The sequence below is a fragment of the Eumetopias jubatus genome, unplaced genomic scaffold (genome assembly GCF_037043125.1).
Source record: "Eumetopias jubatus isolate StellerSeaLion01/CBP00866 unplaced genomic scaffold, mEumJub1_p1.0 scaffold_11, whole genome shotgun sequence".
Classification (NCBI taxonomy): Eukaryota; Metazoa; Chordata; class Mammalia; order Carnivora; family Otariidae; genus Eumetopias; species Eumetopias jubatus.
Genome location: NW_028274817.1, coordinates 18077376 through 18097031, shown reverse-complemented (window position 1 = coordinate 18097031; position 19656 = coordinate 18077376). Strand labels below are relative to the sequence as shown.

The following is a 19656-nucleotide window of genomic DNA, read 5'->3' as shown; positions in this document are numbered from 1 at the left end:
GCCGGCTGCAGATACGGAGCAGAGTCGCGGGCTCTCAGCTCGGGGTTGCCATAAACTGTGATCTGCGGCCCAGTCGGGGCACGGCTCCCCCAGCAGGGACCCAACAAGCAGCAGATCCGGGGAGACTCCCCTTCCTTCCCGGGGAGGAGCGGTGCGGGAACGCACTGCAGGGATCTGCTGGGTTTGGAGACTCCGCGCGGGGTCGGGTACCAGAGATAGCAACGCTCGATCACGGGCCGGGTGAGCGCGGAGTGCGGCCGGAGACCGGGGACACGGAAGTGACTGCTTTTCTCTGGGGGCACACTGAGGAGCGGGGCCCCGAGTTCTCGGCTCCTCCGAGTGGAGGTTGGGAGGCCGCCATTTCTGCCCTGGTCCTCCAAAGCTGTACCGAGAGCTTGCAGGGAACAAAAGCTCCTGAGAGCAAACCGGAGCAGCTTCCTTAGCCCGGACCGACAAGGGTGGGGCAATTCCGCCTCCGGCAAAGACATTTGGAAACCACAGAAACAGGCCCCTCCCCCAGAAGATCAACACAAACAGCCAGCAAGCCAAGACCAAGTTGATCGATCAAGGAGAATAGGAGAACTCCAGCGCTAGGGGAATACTGCACATAGATTCATGGCTTTTTATTTATTTTTTTTTTTACCATGATTCATTATTTCATCAAAGTTAATTTTTGTTGACTGTTTTTTTTTATTTTTCTTTTTCCCTTTTTCAACCAACATCTTATAAATCCCTTTTTAAAAAAAAAAACACATTTTTTATTTTTCATTTTTAGAGTCATATTTTATCCCTTCATAGTAGTTACCCTTATTTTTGGCATATATATATAAGTTGTTCTCTCTTTAAAATTTTGAGGTACAGTTTCTTCTAACAGATCAAAATATACCCTAAATCACTAGTGTATGGCTTTGTTCTAGTCTCCTGCCTGATCACATTCTCTCCCTTTTTCCTTTTTTTTTTTCTTAAATCTTCTTTCTTTTTTCAAACAACTTATCTTACCAAGTCCTTTTATAAAATCTTTTATAATTTTCATCTTTACAGTCATCTTCCATCCCCTTCATTGTATCAACCCTTATTTTGTACATATATGTCTTTCTTCCTTTAAAATTTTAGGAGGCACTTTTTTCTAACAGACCAAAATATGCCCAAAATCTAGTGTGTGGCACTGATCTATGCACTAGCCTGATCATATTTGATCATATTCTGCCTTTTTTGTATTGTTTTGTTTTTGTTTTTATCTTTTTTTTTCTTTTTCTCTTTCTTTTTTCTTTCTTTCCCTTTCTTTTCCCCTGGTTTCAGGTCTTTTCTGATTTGTATACAGTATATTTGCTGGGGACGTTGTAAACCTGTTAGCCTTTTGTTCTCTCATTCATCTATTCTCCTCTGGACAAAATGACAAGACGAAAGAAATCACCTCAGCAAAAAGAACAAGAGGTAGTACCGTCAGCCAGGGACCTACTCAATACGGACATTAGTACGATGTCGGACCTAGAGTTCAGAATCATGACTTTAAAGATACTAGCTGGGCTTGAAAAAAGCGTGGAAGTTATTAGAGAAACGCTTTCTGGAGAAATAAAAGAACTAAAATCTAACCAAATCGAAAACAAAAAGGCTATTGATGAGGTGCAATCAAAAATGGGGGCACTAAATGCTAGGATAAATGAGGCAGAAGAGAGAATCAGCGATATAGAAGACCAAATGATGGAAAATAAAGAGGCTGAGAAAAAGAGAGAGAAACAACTACAGGACCACGAAGGCAGAATTCGAGAGATAAGTGATATGATAAGACGAAACAACATTAGAATAATTGGGATCCCAGAAGAAGAAGAGAGAGAGAGGGGGGCAGAAGGTATATTGGAGCAAATAATAGCAGAGAACTTCCCTAATGTGAGGAAGGAAACAGGCATTAAAATCCAGGAGGCACAGAGAACCCCTCTCAATATCAATAATAATAGGTCAACACCCCGACATCTAATAGTAAAACTTACGAGTCTCAGAGACAAAGAGAAAATCCTGAAAGCAGCTCGGGAGAAGAGATATGTAACCTACAATGGTAGAAACATTAGATTGGCAACAGACCTATCCACAGAGACCTGGCAGGCCAGAAAGGACTGGCAAGATATCTTCAGAGCACTAAACGAGAAAAATATGCAGCCAAGAATACTATATCCAGCTAGGCTATCATTGAAAATAGAAGGAGAGATCAAAAGCTTCCAGAACAAACAAAAACTAAAGGAATTTGCAAACACGAAACCAGCCCTCCAAGAAATATTGAGAGGGGTCCTCTAAGCAAAGAGAGAACCTAAAAGCAGCAAAGAGCAGAAACGAACACAGACAACAGACAGTTAAGAGTCACCTTACAGGTAATACAATGGCACTAAATTCATACCTTTCAATAGTTACCCTGAATGTAAATGGGCTAAATGCCCCAATCAAAAGACACAGGCTATCAGATTGGATTAAAAAACAAGACCCATCAATATGCTGTCTGCAAGAGACTCATTTTAGACCCAAAGACACCCCCAGATTGAAAGTGAGGGGGTGGAAAACCATTTACCATGCTAATGGACACCAAAAGAAAGCTGGGGTGGCAATCCTTATATCAGACAAACTAGATTTTAAAACAAAGACTGTAATAAGAGATGAGGAAGGACACTATATCCTACTTAAAGGGTCTATCCAACAAGAAGATCTAACAATTGTAAATATCTATGCCCCGAACATGGGAGCAGCCAATTATATAAGGCAATTAATAACAAAAGCAAAGAAACACATTGACAACAATACAATAATAGTGGGGGACTTTAACACCCCTCTGACTGAAATGGACAGATCATCTAAGCAAAAGATCAACAAGGAAATAAAGACTTTAAATGACACACTGGACCAAATGGACTTCACAGACATATTCAGAACATTCCATCCCAAAGCAAAGGAATACACATTCTTCTCTAGTGCCCATGGAACATTCTCCAGAATTGATCACATCCTAGGTCACAAATCAGGTCTCAATCGGTACCAAAAGATTGGGATCATTCCCTGCATATTTTCAGACCACAATGCTTTGAAACTAGAACTCAACCACAAGAGGAAAGTCGGAAAGAACTCAAATACATGGAGGCTAAAGAGCATCCTACTAAAGAATGAATGGGTCAACCAAGAAATTAAAGAAGAATTAAAAAAATTCATGGAAACCAATGAAAATGAAAACACAACTGTTCAAAATCTTTGGGATACAGCAAAGGCAGTCCTGAGAGGAAAGTATATAGCAATACAAGCCTTTCTCAAGAAACAAGAAAGGTCTCAAATACACAACCTAACCCTACACCTAAAGGAGCTGGAGAAAGAACAACAAATAAAGCCTAAACCCAGCAGGAGAAGAGAAATCATAAAGATCAGAGCAGAAATCAATGAACTAGAAACCAAAAGAACAGTAGAACAGATCAACGAAACTAGGAGCTGGTTCTTTGAAAGAATTAACAAGATTGATAAACCCCTGGCCAGACTGATCAAAAAGAAAAGAGAAATGACCCAAATCAACAAAATCATGAATGAAAGAGGAGCGATCACAACCAACACCAAAGAAATAAAAACAATTATAAGAACATATTATGAGCAACTCTATGCCAGCAAATTAGATAACCTGGAAGAAATGGGTGCATTCCTAGAGATGTATCAACTACCAAAATTGAACCAGGAAGAAATAGAAAACCTGAACAGACCTATAACCACTAAGGAAATTGAAACAGTCATCAAAAATCTCCCAAGAAACAAAAGCCCAGGGCCAGATGGCTTCCCAGGGGAATTCTATCAGACATTTCAAGAAGAATTAATACCTATTCTCCTGAAACTGTTCCAAAAAATAGAAATGGAAGGGAAACTTCCAAACTCATTTTTTGAGGCCAGCATTACCTTGATCCCAAAACCAGACAAAGACCCCATCAAAAAAGAGAATTACAGACCAATATCCTTGATGAACATGGATGCAAAAATTCTCACCAAAATACTAGCCAATAGGATCCAACAGTACATTAAAAGGATTATTCACCACGACCAAGTGGGATTTATCCCTGGGCTGCAAGGCTGGTTCAACATCCGCAAATCAATCAACGTGATACAATACATTAACAAAAGAAAGAACAAGAATCATATGGTCCTCTCAATAGATGCAGAAAAAGCATTTGACAAAGTACAGCATCCTTTCTTGATCAAAACTCTTCAGAGTATAGGGATAGAGGGTACATACCTCAATATCATAAAAGCCATCTATGAAAAACCTACAGCGAATATCATTCTCAATGGAGAAAGGCTGAGAGCTTTTCCCCTAAGGTCAGGAACGCGGCAGGGATGTCCACTCTCACCACTGCTATTCAACATAGTATTAGAAGTCCTAGCCACAGCAATGAGACAACAAAAAGAAATCAAAGGCATCCAAATCGGCAAAGAGGAAGTCAAACTCTCACTCTTTGCAGATGATATGATACTGTATGTGGAAAACCCAAAAGACTCCACCCCAAAACTGCTAGAACTCATACAGGAATTCAGTAAAGTAGCAGGATATAAAATCAATGCACAGAAATCAGTGGCATTCCTATACACCAACAACAAGACAGAAGAGAGACAAATCAAGGAGTCGATCCCATTTACAATTGCACCCAAAACCATTAGATACCTAGGAATAAATCTAACCAAAGAGGCAAAGGATCTGTACTCAGAAAACTATAAAATCCTCATGAAAGAAATTGAAGAAGACACAAAGAAATGGAAAAACGTTCCATGCTCATGGATTGGGAGAATCAACATTGTGAAGGTGTCAATGCTACCTAGAGCAATCTACACATTCAATGCAATCCCCATCAAAATACCATCCACTTTTTTCAAAGAAATGGAACAAATAATCCTAAAATTTGTATGGAACCGGAAGAGACCCAGAATAGCCAGAGGAATACTGAAAAAGAAAAGCAAAGCTGGCGGCATCACAATTCCGGACTTCCAGCTCTATTACAAAGCTGTCATCATCAAGACAGTATGGTACTGGCACAAAAACAGACACATTGATCAATGGAACAGAATCGAGAGCCCAGAAATGGACCCTCAACTCTATGGTCAACTTATCTTTGACAAAGCAGGAAAGAATGTCCAATGGAAAAGAGACAGTCTCTTCAACAAATGGTGTTGGGAAAATTGGACAGCCACATGCAGAAGAATGAAACTTGACCATTTCCTTACACCACACACAAAAATAGACTCCAAATGGTTGAAAGACCTAAACGTGAGACAGGAGTCCATCAAAATCCTAAAGGAGAACACAGGTAGCAACCTTTTCGACCTTAGCCGCAGCAACTTCTTCCTAGAAACATCGCCAAAGGCACGGGAAGCCAGGGCAAAAATGAACTATTGGGATTTCATCAAGATAAAAAGCTTTTGCACAGCAAAAGAAACAGTCCACAAAACCAAAAGACAACCTACAGAATGGGAGAAAATATTTGCAAATGACATATCAGATAAAGGGCTAGTATCCAAAATCTATAAAGAACTTATCAAACTCAACACCCAAAGAACAAATAATCCAATCAAGAAATGGGCAGAAGACATGAAGAGACATTTTTCCAAAGAAGACATCCAAATGGCCAACAGGCACATGAAAAAGTGCTCAACATCGCTCGGCATCAGGGAAATCCAAATCAAAACCTCAATGAGATACCACCTCACACCCGTCAGAATGGCTAAAATTAACAAGTCAGGGAACGACAGATGTTGGCGGGGATGTGGAGAAAGGGGAACCCTCCTACACTGTTGGTGGGAATGCAAGCTGGTGCAACCCCTCTGGAAAACAGTATGGAGGTTCCTCAAACAGTTGAAATTAGAGCTACCATTCGATCCAGCAATTGCACTACTGGGTATTTACCACAAAGATACAAATGTAGGGACCCGAAGGGGTATGTGTACCCCAATGTTTATAGCAGCAATGTCCACCATAGCCAAACTGTGGAAAGAGCCAAGATGCCCATCGACAGATGAATGGATAAAGAAGATGTGGTATATATACACAATGGAATATTATGCAGCCATCAAAAGGAATGAGATCTTGCCATTTGCAAGGACGTGGATGGAACTGGAGGGTGTTATGCTGAGTGAAATAAGTCAATCAGAGAAAGACATGTATCACATGACCTCACTGATATGAGGAATTCTTAATCTCAGGAAAGAAACTGAGTGTTACTGGAGTGGTTGGGGGTGGGAGGGATGGGGTGGCTGGGTGATAGACATTGGGGAGTGTATGTGCTACGGTGAGCGCTGTGAATTGTGCAAGACTGTTGAATCACAGTTCTGTACTTCTGAAACAAATAACGCAACATATTTTAAGAAAAAAGAAAAAGAAGAAGATAACAGGAGAGGAAGAAAAGGGGAGTATGTCAGAGGGGGAGACGAACCATGAGAGATGATGGACTCTGAAAAACAAACTGAGGGTTCTAGAGGGGAGGGGGGTAGGGGGATGGGTTAGCCTGGTGATGGGTATTGAGGAGGGCACGTTCTGCATGGAGCACTGGGTGTTATGAACAAACAATGAATCATGGAGCACTGCACCCAAAACTAATGATGTAATATATGGTGATTAACATAACAATAAAAAATTAATAAAAAAAATAAAAAAAAAAGAAGAAAGCAGATCATGGCATTTTTATTACATGGCTTAAAGAATGACAGCTTTGACAAATCCCCTCTTGACATGGAAAACTGTAATAATATACCCAGATGTCTGAGGTTGTAGCACTTGCAATACTGGTGAAGCAGGTGGTCAAATAATAGTGGTCTTTTGCTATATGACGATTCCAGAAAGAAAATTTTTTCCATTAAGTGGTCTTTAGAATGACCACATAATGTTTATATTTTCTTGGCAAGCTCATACTCAAAATATGGTTCACAGGATGAAATATCTAGATCAGAAAAGAAAAATCTCTCAAATATTTCTCTCTGTATATATGATTTACATATCTGTGTTTTTTAAAATAAAAATTGTATATATTAAAGGTGATATTTTAAGATTGTGCACACAAACATACACACAGAAATGATTATTATAGTTAAGCTAACTAATGTATCTATCTCTTCACAGTTACCATTGTTTGTGTGTGGTGAGAGCACCTGGAATCTACTCTCTCAGTAAATTTCTAATATTCAATATGGTGTTATTAACTATAACCATCATATCTTACACTAGCTCTCTAGACTTAGTCACCTACATGACTGCAACTTTATATGCTTTGACCAATATCTCCCCATTTTCCCCATCTCTCCATCCCTGGTAACCATTCTACTCTCAGCATCTATTTATTTGACTTTTTTTAGAATCTACATATGAGTAAGATCATGAAGAATTTTTCTCTCTGTGTCTGGCATATTTCACTTAGCATAACATCTTCCAGTTTCATTCATATTTTCACAAATGGCAGAATCTTCTTTTTAAAAGGTTGAATAATATTCCATTGTTTTATTAACTGGAAATTTCTGAATGGTGGATCAAATTGTGCACCAAGATATCCGTCATTGTGCAAGTATTGCCATGGGTATTCCTTTCACAATCTATGCTCAAACCACACAACAATGAAAATATAAGACTACACTTTGTGAGCACTGGGTCATGCTTAGCTGGTCTTAACAAGATGGGTTTTCCTGGTAGATTTGATTTATGAGTGGAGGAAAATGGTCAGGCTAGTTGCTTGATGAAACTCTTGGTTTTTCACCTGAAAACCTGTTGGCAATCATAGTCTTCCTTATCTCCATAAATGGAACTTGCATAAAATTGGTTATTCAAACTGGAAAACTGGAAGTCATATTTGCAATGTCCCTTCCCTTTGGCCCTTATTTGAAATTCATCAGCGAATACTGTGTATTCCATCCCCCAAATTTGTCTTGTATACAGACCTGTTTATGTTCTGTTCTGTTACTATCATACATTGCCCCAACCTCTGTGCAGCTCTATTTTTTTCTCTTGCTTTATCTGTGAATTTTTTTCCACTCTGAACAAGAATTATCTTTTAAAAAACATTTAAATCAAGATACATCACTGCTACGCTTATATCATGACAGTGGATTCTCACTGAACTGTGGAAAAAATACTGAAGTAAAATCATGGTAAGAGGGTATGTGTGTAAGGAGAGAAGGACTCCTGACTCATCTGTTCTGGATATCCATCTTTGGTGGTGATATGATTGTTCATGATGCCAGATGGTGTCAACGAGTCCCCTTCAGAAAGTTGATCTTGAATTTATGAGGACTAGATTGCACAAAGATAGCCACACTGTCTCACTGGGTTCTTCTTTGGAATGGAGAATCAGGGGCTGAGGTTGTGCCCAACTCAGGAGCCAGAACAAAACCTAGTGGACCTGGCAGGAAGTCAAATTTGCCTGCTGGGCCAATTTTACTCAGCAGCCAAGTTGACTGAGAGATGAGCTGGCAGCCAATGAGCTCCAGTTCATGTAGGTGGAGCTACAGGTGTCTGTCTTTCTCTGTGGTGGAGGCAAGTGGAGAAAGAGCTGTGGCTAAGCAGGGCTTCCTAGGGGACTCCACTGGACCTCTCCAGGAGTAGAGCACTGATGAAGCCTGTGGCAAGCTGGCCTGAGTGGGTTCTGGCCATTGGCAAAAGGGGTGGGCTCTGACTGAATCGTTCATTTTTCTCTCCAAAGAGTTTTCTCTTCCTGCCACTGGCATGTAAGTGGCAGTGACTCGGCACTGTCTAATTACCTCTGCCCCGGGTGAACCCACATCCCAGGGGACGAGGGCTCAGGGACCCACCCCCCACCCCCAGGTCAGGAAAGGTCATTTGTTGGCACCATTCAAAGGAAGATGAGGCCATTTTAATAGGGTACTCTCATCTCTAGGCGAGTGTGGAGACTCTGTGACAGAAAGGAAAATAATTGCATTTTCTCCTAAAGCCGCCGGAAATAATTTCTACTTTAATGGTGAAAACAGGACTCTTTGCGTCTCTGGACGTTTTACATTGCAGGCTGTAATGAGCGAGAAAATGTCTTCCTTTAATAGCTAATCCTCTGAAGCTTCGTGCCTGGCAAGGTTAAGTTGATGTGGCAAATTATCGTTGTTGAAGAGAGATTGAGCCAGGGAGAGCATCCGTGCTTTGTCCACTGCATCACTTAGCTCTTGTTAGTGTAGCTGGAACATTGGCCCTTGTTTGTAACAGGACATTTTTTGAAAGAGTGGTGGTCACCAGGCACAGCCCCAGCCAGATGCAGGAAGAGAGGGGAGACATCATGCCCCCACATCTCCCAGTTGCACCAGATTCTTTCACCTGAATCCACCAGTGTCACCTCTATTAGCAGTCATGCTATCTTCCTCCCTCCCCTTTTGTCCCTTCACCTCGCTCCTTCCTGCCCCCAGGAACTCTCAAGACCCTCATAGATCTGGGATTAGTCTTTGTCCCGTAGTGAGCATGATCCTAGGGGTTTTCTCTCATGAGCAGGGTTTTGCTAGGGGGAGATGGACTAAATGTGAGTGGGCAGGGAGAGATGGCAGAGGTAAATGGGTACTCAGTCCACCTGCCCAGAGTCATGATGTTCCCTGGGACCGGTTCCGAGCACTTGCATCCTCTTACCTTTGCCCCCTTTTTCAGTTCTTTCTCTCTAGGGGGCTTGTTTTCCCTTTGTGGGTATATTTTTCCAGCACAGCCGGGTAAAGTTGGGGTGCCCTTTGAGCTAAAATGCCTTCATGATTCTTCTTTCTTTTATGAGTGTGAAGCCACCCTTAACCTTCTCTTCGGCTCACATTCCATACATGTGAGGGGGTGTCCATACTTATAATGAACCTTCTATGACTTTTTGGATGTCCCTTTACTTGGAAAGTCCTATTGCACAAACAATTCTGAACCTCCTTCATTTCAGATATTTAACCCTTTTTATAAGTTTAGATTCATACATGTACTACCATATTTCCAACAGTTTTTAATAGAATGGTATTTTCTTTTTAAAAAAAAATTTTATTGAGTATAGTTGACATACACTGTTACATTAGTTTCAGTTGTACAACATAATGATTCAACTTCTCTATACATTATGCTATACTCACCACAAATGTAGCTCCCATATGTCACCCTACAACACAATTATAATATCACGGACTATATTCCCTATGCTGTACTTGTCATCCCCATGAATTATTCATTCTATAACTGGAAGCCTGTATCTCTCAGTCCCCTTCACCCTTTTTGTTCATTCCTTCTGCCCCGCCCCACCCCTTCCCTCTGGCAAGCATCAGTTTGTTCTCTATATTTACAGGTCTGATTCTGCTTTTTGTTTGTTTATTCATTTGTTTTGTGGAATTATATTTTCTTGGTATTCCACAAAGCCTTCTTTTGGAATACATTCCACCAAGCATTCCTTTTTTAATTTTTAATTGAAATATAGTCAACATACAATATTATATTAGTTTCAAGTATACAACACAGTCATTTGACAATTACATGCATTATGAAATGCTCACCATGATAATAAATGTAGTCACCCTCTGTCACCATACAGTTATTACAGTATTATTGACTATATTCCTATGCTGTACTTTTAGGTTTTAATAGAATTGTGAGTGATTCTCATCAGTATGGGTATAGGTAATTATTTTAATACCATCATCATTGATGTATAGTTTTTTCATTGTGACTTAAGCATATACAGGCTTTTTTTTTTTTTAACTTAAACTATCACATTCTCTAGTTTGGCTCCTTATCTTGCCCTGAACACACATCTTTGAGATGACTGTCTAAACAGAGGTACAGTTTTGTGGATACATAGACTTTCTCTTGTATGACTTTCTCTTTCATGCCCTGGTGAATTTATGGATACTCTGAGATCTGTATTAAGTTATCCTGGATTCAGATTTCAAATGCTTGTTCTTTGAATGGTTCATAAAGGGTGAGGAGAGAAAAATGCTCTTGCCTCTATACACATTCAAAACTTTGAACTAATTAAATCTGTAGACCTTTCCTTTCTGGTATGGTAAAAAAGAAACAGCTGTAAAGTTGAAGCAATTGCCTGATGGTATAATTTCTTTAAATAAAGTCTGGCATCTTGTTAGGATTTCTGCATTACTCCCTAAGGAATATTAAATGCAGTATACAACATAATGTTCAAAGAACACATTTAGCTCCAAGAATAGAGAACCCACGTTGAGGTGTTATTCCTGTCACAAGGGGTTATCCTAGGGACTGGAATTACCTAAAGTCAGAAACTCTTCCAGTGAGATCTTTATTTAGCTTTGTCTTACAAGCATTATGAACTACTATTAAGTATTGGCATGAGGCAACATTTTTGTCAAGAAATCACTAAAAGAGAATCATAGAATGTTGAGGTCAGAAGCAACATTTGAAAACATTTGGTTTAATATCATTTGTAAATGGGGAATCTTGAGAACAATGGTGCAAAGATACTCATGGAGACAGTGGCAGAGTCCAGACCATTGCTCCATTGACAACAGGTAATTGGTCTTGTGTATATACTTACTAATTCAGCTCATGTCAGCAAGCCCTATTTATGGGTGCTCATGACTGAGCCTATTAAAAGTATCCTTGGGGCGCCTGGGTGGGTCAGTTGGTTAAGCGACTGCCTTCGCTCAGGTCATGATCCTGGAGTCCCGGGATCGAGTCCCGCATCGGGCTCCCCACTCTGTGGGGAGTCTGCTTCTCCCTCTGACTCTCCCCCTCTCATGTGCTTTCTCTCTCATTTTCTCTCTTTCAAATAAATAAATAAAATCTTTAAAAAAAAAAGTATCCTTAACCCCAGACTTCATTCCTTTTCCACACTGTAATCTCATACTGCTAAATAATGTGCTTTGGTACCTGGATGACTTCCCACCAAGGCAGAATTTTTTGAAAAGTTGATTGGGGGGGGTGATCTAAGAGATAGATGTGTCATGTCACTTGGCTCTCTCTCTTTTTTTCTTTCCCATATGTTCATCTGTTTTGTTTCTTTTTTGTTTTTAAGATTTTATTTATTTGACAGAAAAAGACACAGCAAGAGAGGGAACACAAGCAGGGGGAGAGGGAGAGGGAGAAGCAAGGTTCCTGCTGAGCATGGAGCCTGGTGCCAGTCTCAACCCCAGGACCCTGGGACCATGACCTCAGCCGAAGGCAGATGCTTAATGACTGAGTTTTGTTTCTTAACTTCCACATGAGTAAAATCATATGGTGTTTGTCTTTCTCTTGCTGACTTACTTTGCTTAGCCTAATACACTCTAGTGCAATCCACATTGTTGCAAAAGGCAAGATTTCATTCTTTTTGATGGCTGCATAATATTCCACAATCCTGGGCTGTTGGTTCATCCCATTGTTTTATGTATACACTGTTTGTGTCATACAAATGCATTCAAGTAGTTTGAGGGGCACTTTCTTTGGGTGTGTCAGAACTGCCTAATATTAAGCAAACATGCATGTTTGAAAAGTACAAGGTTTCTACAGAAGTAAGTAGGGTACTATGTATGAAAGAAATGTGTGACAAGGTCTAAGAGGACATAGAGGATTTCAGTTCCATGGTCAGATTTAATTAGCAGATCATTTGCCTCAGAATGACACCATTCTAAAACAATGTGAAATTTAGTTTGGGCTATTGGGGAGACTTAAGCCTCTGTATCCCGAAATCCTACACAGAGGCAATAGATGTAGTCACTGCATACTTGGACTCAGTACTCATATGGTTCTTTACATTACTTTTTATCCCGTATTGTGACTATCTCCACCTCTGTGAGCTTCTTTTGGGCAGAAACTATACATTTCATATCTGTTACCAGAATGTAAAACACTATATGGCATAGGCAAGGTCCTCAACAAATGTACATGAAATGAGGTAATGAACTTCAGAAACCAAGCACTTGTAACTAACTGCATAGTGGAATATGAAAAATGCAAGTGAGTTAGAAAATGTAGTGACCTTCAAAATTAATAACTTTGTAATAAACATTGTTTCCCTCTCTTGAATTATTTTGGGGCTACTTTCCCCAAAATTGGATTACATGGCCAAAGAGTATGAAAATTTATCAAAGCATCTGCTGCATACACAGCATTAGGCTATGTTCTGTGTAGGAGATGTGAGAGGCTATGGAGCTTATATATTGGGACAATGGATTGATCGGCTTGCCATTGCATACCAACTTAATCACTATTTTCTAGGTGAGGTCTAAAGGAGGATCTCTGCTTCAGGCTCCCAGAAATTGTATTGAATCTGTAGATTACTTGGGTAGTTTGGAAATTTTAACAATATCGAGTCTTTCAATCCATGAGCATGGAATATCTTTCCATTTATTTGTATCTTCTTCAATTTCTTTCATTAATGTCTTGTAGTTTTCAGTAGACAGGTCTTTCACCTCCTTGATTTAGTTTATTCCTAGGTATTTTTACTTTTCTGATGCAAATGGAATTGCTTTCTTTCTGTTTTTGATAGTTTATTATTGGTGTATAGAAATGCAACAAAGTTTTGTTTATTGATTTTGTATCCTGCAACTTTGCTGAATTAGTTTGTTAGTTTGGACCGTTTTTTGATGGAATCTTTAGGGTAGTCTATAAATAATATCATGTAATCTGCAATAGTGCCAGTTTTGCTTCTTTTTTTCCCCAATTTGGGTGCCTTTCATTTCTTTTTCTTTCTTAATTGCTCTGGATAGGACTTCTAATACTATGTTGAATAAAAGTGGCAAGACTGGGGATCCTTGTCTTGTTCCTGACCATAGAGGAAAAGATTTCAGTTTTTCACTGTTGACTATGTTAACTGGGTTTGTCATATATGGCCTTTATTATGTTGAGGTACATTCTCTACCCACTTTGTTGAGAATTTTTCTCATAAATGGATTTTGAGTTTTGTCAAATGCATTTGTGCATCTATTGAGATGATCATATGATTTTTATTCTTCATTTTGTTAATGTGGTGTATTACATCAACTGATTTGCAGATGTTGAACCATCCTTGCATCTGTGGAATAAATCCCACTTTATCATGGTATATGATCCTTTTAATATATTGTTCAATTCAGCTTGCTAATATTTTGTCGAGGATTATTGTATCTTTCCTCTGATTATTCATACCACTCTTCTCTTTCTTCCACATCTATTTTTATTTTCAAATTATCATCTTTACTTCTTTTGGAAAGGTTTTTAAAACCCTGTAATCTTTGAGGTAAACTTCCAGATGACTTAGAACAGAATTAATGATCTTTTGGATCCTCAGGGTCTAAAAATGTAAGGAAGGAAGAGAGGGTATTCACATTTGCTAAGCATGTATCATATACAAAGCACTGTATATCCATTATTTGATTTAATCCCTGAAAGAAATCACTGAGATAGGTATTATTAACCTCATTTTTCACATGAAGAAGTTTGAGGACTAAATAAGTGAAGTGACTTACCCAAAGCCATATAGAATTGGAAGAGCTAAGACTCAAAGCCAGGTCTGTTTGATTCTATGACCACTGATATACTCTCAAAGAAAATCTCTCCACCATAATTTCCAATAGGCATTTCTTTCTTTGCTGACTCAGAGTGTAAAAGTATCATTCATTTATCAGTGTATTTAATGAATGTGTTTTTTCTTTTGTTGTCTGCATCAAGATAGTTTGTCCAAGGCTACTATAAGCTTCCAGTATTATAGGAATTCCTTATCTGACATTGAAATCATCATGATCAGATATATATGTAACAAAAGCAGTGTTTTTTTCTCATTTCTTCATACACAATCCCATAAGTATGTTACATATGCCTTTTTTTTTTGTATTTTTAGTGCATCTCAAATCATACCCCATAAGCCACTACTGATCTTATCTACACATAAATTTGTTCTGGCCATAGAATATGTAGTCAGATCTGCTGAAGCTCCAGATGTTTTAGGATCAGATGATTGATTTATCTCAAATCCCTTACTTAGGCAAAATTTTGCCCCAAATTTTGGGCCTGTATGCAAATTTTCACTCATTCATTTCAGGCATAGTTTTAGCTCCTACTCTGTGAAAGGCACCAAAGTGGAGGGTAGGGCCTCAGAGATGAATAAGATATAGTTTCTGCCTTATGGAAGCCACATATTCTAAAAAGCTCCTTTTCCTCCAAAGTAGTAAAATCAGCAGCATAGAGTCAGGGCCTTTTCTTAGATAGTCTCACTTGCAATTCAGGCACTACAGAAGATGTTCTGTCATCTCACCAACATCTTAGGCTAAATACTATCTGCTTTGAAAAATAAATAAATAAATATTATCTGCTCTGGCTTCTTCTGGCCTCAAGGTATGACTTGGGAACTGACATCTAATTTTGTTTGTCTGTCAATGGTTCCATCCCATTACTTGCATTTCTGTATACTGTTTTTGCTTAACCCTCATCAACTTGATGAGTGTGTCTATAGTGTGGGGAGAAATTATATATGTATTCACCCTGCCACAACAATCTTTGGTAGTTTAGAAAGGGCAAAGGAGGAGAGGAGATATTTCTCAGAGCATGGGCAACTTGTAGTCAGCTGCTGGTATACATTCTTGCTTCCTATTAGATACCAAGTTCCTGTAGATGAGCCAAGACAAGATTAGGAGTAGACTGAAAGAGCAGGCCCTCAGGTCCCCTTCCTCGGCTTTAACCATAGCAGCTTTTATCTTTTGAATACACAATGACCTCTCTCTTAACTGATCTTGATGTAAATAACTCTAGATTAAAGACACTCCCCATTCTCTGTACAAAACTTTCTGACTAATGGCCATGCCCTGATGAATACCTGCAACTAGTCAGCTACTCTTTATATGCCCACACAGTTATGGTTTTGTCCCACCAATTCTGTGTTACCTTACCAAGAGTTAGCTGTGTTTTTCCAAAATCTGTTTTTGTTAGTTGCACTTGTTTTTGCGAGTCTAATTTTAGTAAAATTTAATAGAATTATATGAACCAACACAATATGAAGGCAAAAGAATATTGTTTCTACAAAAACTAAGTTACATGCATTTAGGAGACTAATGTTATTGAATTAGATGTAAAAAATTGGGAACAAAATTAAAAACTATCCAAGGAGGATTGTGTTCTTAGCTTGCTTTGCAAGTGTCTTTAAGTTCTTGCTTCACTTTAAAGAGACTGAAACTAGAAGTCAAAGATAATGCATTAAGGGTAAGGTTTATGCAAGAATGATTACACAGAACTCAATCAACCTGCAAACAAAGGGTCTCGGCAAAAAAGAAAGAAAGGGTCTTGGCCCTAAATCAAAAGATTAGCTAAGGAATATATTTTTCATGGAATAAGTCAAAATAGAGTATCCTGAAAAATAAAGTGTTAAGGGTGTGTGTGTGAGAGAGAGAAAGTGTGTAATGACTCTGCTTTAACTACTTTTTAAATTAAACATTATCAGATCCTGATTGCATTGGCTTAAAAGGTACTCATCATATGGAGCCCTGCTCAAGATTTTATGTTGAAGAAGAAGACTAAGGAGAAGGAGAAGGAGGAGGAAAAGAAGGAGGAAGAGGAGGAAGAGAATGAGAAGAAGAATCTAATGCTTCTAGTATTTTTTAATTTCCAAATTTTTGTAAACTGATACTTTTGTAAAATAAAATAAAAATTTCATGGCAATGTGAAATTGCTCTACATTTCTAAATGTTCATCTCAATTTCTAAATTTAGCTCAATCTCTCTGCTGACCAGTAACAAATAGTGGTGTGATTAGCATAAGTCTGCAAACTACACTTTGAGTAGCACTGACTAGACTATTGTGGTGCTTGTGTAACCACAAAGCCACAAACCCAGCCCTGAAAATGTCATAAAACAAAGAGATAGGTTCATTCAACCCAGATGGTATAATACAAAGGATACATTTTATCAGTACTAGGTGCATGAAAAGCCTGAAGTCTCCTCTGTGATCAAGTGTTCAGATACTACACAGATACAACTTAAAAGGGACCAGGTATCATGTCTTAGCTTCCATACCCACACAAAAATCCTTATGTACCTCAAGCCCTCATATTCATATATATGTTTAATACCTGATTTTCTTTATGTTTCTCTGGATTTATTTTGGACTCCTGGCATCTACCCAGTATGGCATTTTCACAGCCTTCTGTCTCAGAATGTTTTAACCTCAAACAAGTTCTGTATGGTTAATGTGGGTAGCTGGTATGCAGAAGTTACTGTACTGTTCCATGAACTATATCAGTGGGGCACTAAAGCCCAGAGAGATTATTTGACTCATCTGATATTACTCAACAAGTCAGCATGCAATAAACTAAAACTAAATTTTCTCTTTTGAAAGATGACAATTTTTTTGGTCAGTTTGGCTTACTGAGCACCTACTTTGTTCCAGGCATTATACCCAGCTAGAGCTACAAATGTTAATAAAACATAGTACTTGCACGCCACAATGAGCTCAGATCATCTTGGATAACATCAACAAATATCCTGATAATTATAATTCATTGCGATAAATGATTCAATAACAAAATAAAGTTCTACAGGAGCCTAGAAGAGAAAAGAATAATTTTATCTACAGAGATGGGAGAATTATGAAAGAATTCACAGAGAATGTAAGGCTTGAGGTGGAGCCTTTTAAGAGCATCAAATATCTGTAGGAAGAAAGTGGAACAGGTATTCCAAGGAGAAGATGTAACATGTAAAAGACAAGAGTCATGCAAATCTGTAGACTGCTCAAAGAATGATAAAGTGTTCAGTGTAGCTGGAATGTAAGGATGGTGGGGGAGGGGTTAATGAATGATGGTTCAAACTTCTGGCAATATAAATGTGTTCAGGTGGTAGAGGATCTTAAATGCTGAAGAACTTTATCTTCAGTGGGGAACCTCTGCAGGGCTTAGAGCAGGACAAGTGACATGATTGTTTTTCTCTTAGCTTGCTTTTCTTCTACTAATATGTCTTTTTTCTTGCTTTGTGTGTAAGAATGATATGGTATTTTCCTCAAAGAGTTATTGTGAGAATCAAGTTATTGTTTGGAAGTTGTGAACTCTAACATGCTATTATCTATAAGATACATGAGCTATTATCAACTCTTTCTTTCCTTCCTTCCTACCTTCCTTCCTTCCTTCCTTCCTTCCTTCCTTCCTTCCTTCCTTCCTTCCTTCCTTCCATCAATGACCTAACATGTAGGGTTTGGTAGAAACAAAAGGGAAACACAAACCAAAAATTAGAGAACAATTAGTCAGTACTGACTATACGACCATGAAATTATTCAGGGAAAACTGTATGTAAGTGGTAAAAGACTGTGGAATAAAGGAACATTTTTGTTTTGTTTTGTTACTGTTGTTGTTTTTAATGGAGAGCTCATCTAGAGTCTTGGACCTGGATTGGGGGCAGGAGATGGATGAGAAAGAAACTGCCATAGTAGCACAGTAGCCTGAGGCTTTGGACCCTCCGTGTACTAATCCAAGTATAAAAGGTTGATAGAGATGTCTCTTATGGCAGGGCTCACCATCTCCAGAAAAATGTTTTCTTGCTGAATAGTCTCCTCAGTGATCCTTTCACGTCCTTGTTCCTTAGACTATGGATGAAGGGGTTCATCATGGGAGTTATAATTGTATACATCATGGTAGCTGCCTTATCCCTTTCTACTGAATAGGCAGAAGAGGGAAGAAAGTAGACCCTGATGATGGATCCATAGGAAAGGGCCACAGCTGAGAGATGGGAGCCACAAGTGGAGAATGTTTTCCACTTCCCCTTGGCTGAAGGACCCCCAAGTACAGTGCAACAAATAAGGGCATAGGAGACAATAATGAAGGTGAAGGGGATAAAGATAACTGCTCCCCCAACGACTAAGATTGTCAAGTCATTGATTTGAGTGAGCAAGCAAGCTTTAAAATGGGTTCCAGGTCACAGAAAAAGTGTGGGATTTTTTTCTGATCACAGATGGTCAAGAGACCTAGCAGACTTAGATCAGTATTGAGACAAGGTTGGAGATGACCCATGGTGTCACTACCAATAGGGCACAATGCTTGGGGCTCAGTAATGCAGCATAATGTAATGGGTGACAAATGGCAACATACCAGTCATATGCCATGGCTGCCAAAAGGAAATTGTCCTGGTCCACCAGCAACATAAAAAAGTACATTTGTGTAAGGCATCCTGCAAAGGAGATGGTTGGGTTCTGGCTTTGGATGTCTGCCAACATTTTGGGGATTGTAGTGGTTATGAAGCAGATGTCAGTGAAGGATAGATTGGCAAGGAAGAAGTACATGGGGCTATGAAGGTGAGCATCATTGATAATAGCCAGGATGATAAGTAAGTTTCCTACCATGGTGACCAGATACATGCACAGAAATAGCATAAAAATGAGTTCTGCTGTTCAGACCCCACAGTGAGTCCCAGGAGGAAGAATTTGGAAATAGTTCGGTTTCCTTGGTGCATGATTCTGCTGTGTCTAAAAAGGAAAAAAATTCAACCTCACTATAAAATAGTAATGATACAAAAACTGGTCAGAGGACATTATACTAGATTATAGAATTGAATCAAGGTCTTGGAACCAGACAGTATTGGCTCATATTCTCTTCCTACTAAAATACAAGCTCAACAAGGTCATGAATTTTATCTACTATGTTCAATGCTGTAGTCCAGTACTAAAGATGGTGCTTGGCATGTGGTAGGTGCCCAGTAAATATTAGTTGGATTTATATACGAATGAGCACTAGGTGTTATACTTAACTAATGAAT

The 19656-nt window shown here is 39.0% G+C and overlaps 1 pseudogene; it reads right to left on the bottom strand.

Moving 5' to 3' along the window:
- Positions 1-18417: 18417 nt before the first annotated feature.
- On the bottom strand, positions 18418-19353 carry LOC114200538 (olfactory receptor 1F1-like; annotated as a pseudogene).
- Between the last annotated feature and the right edge of the window lie 303 nt (positions 19354-19656).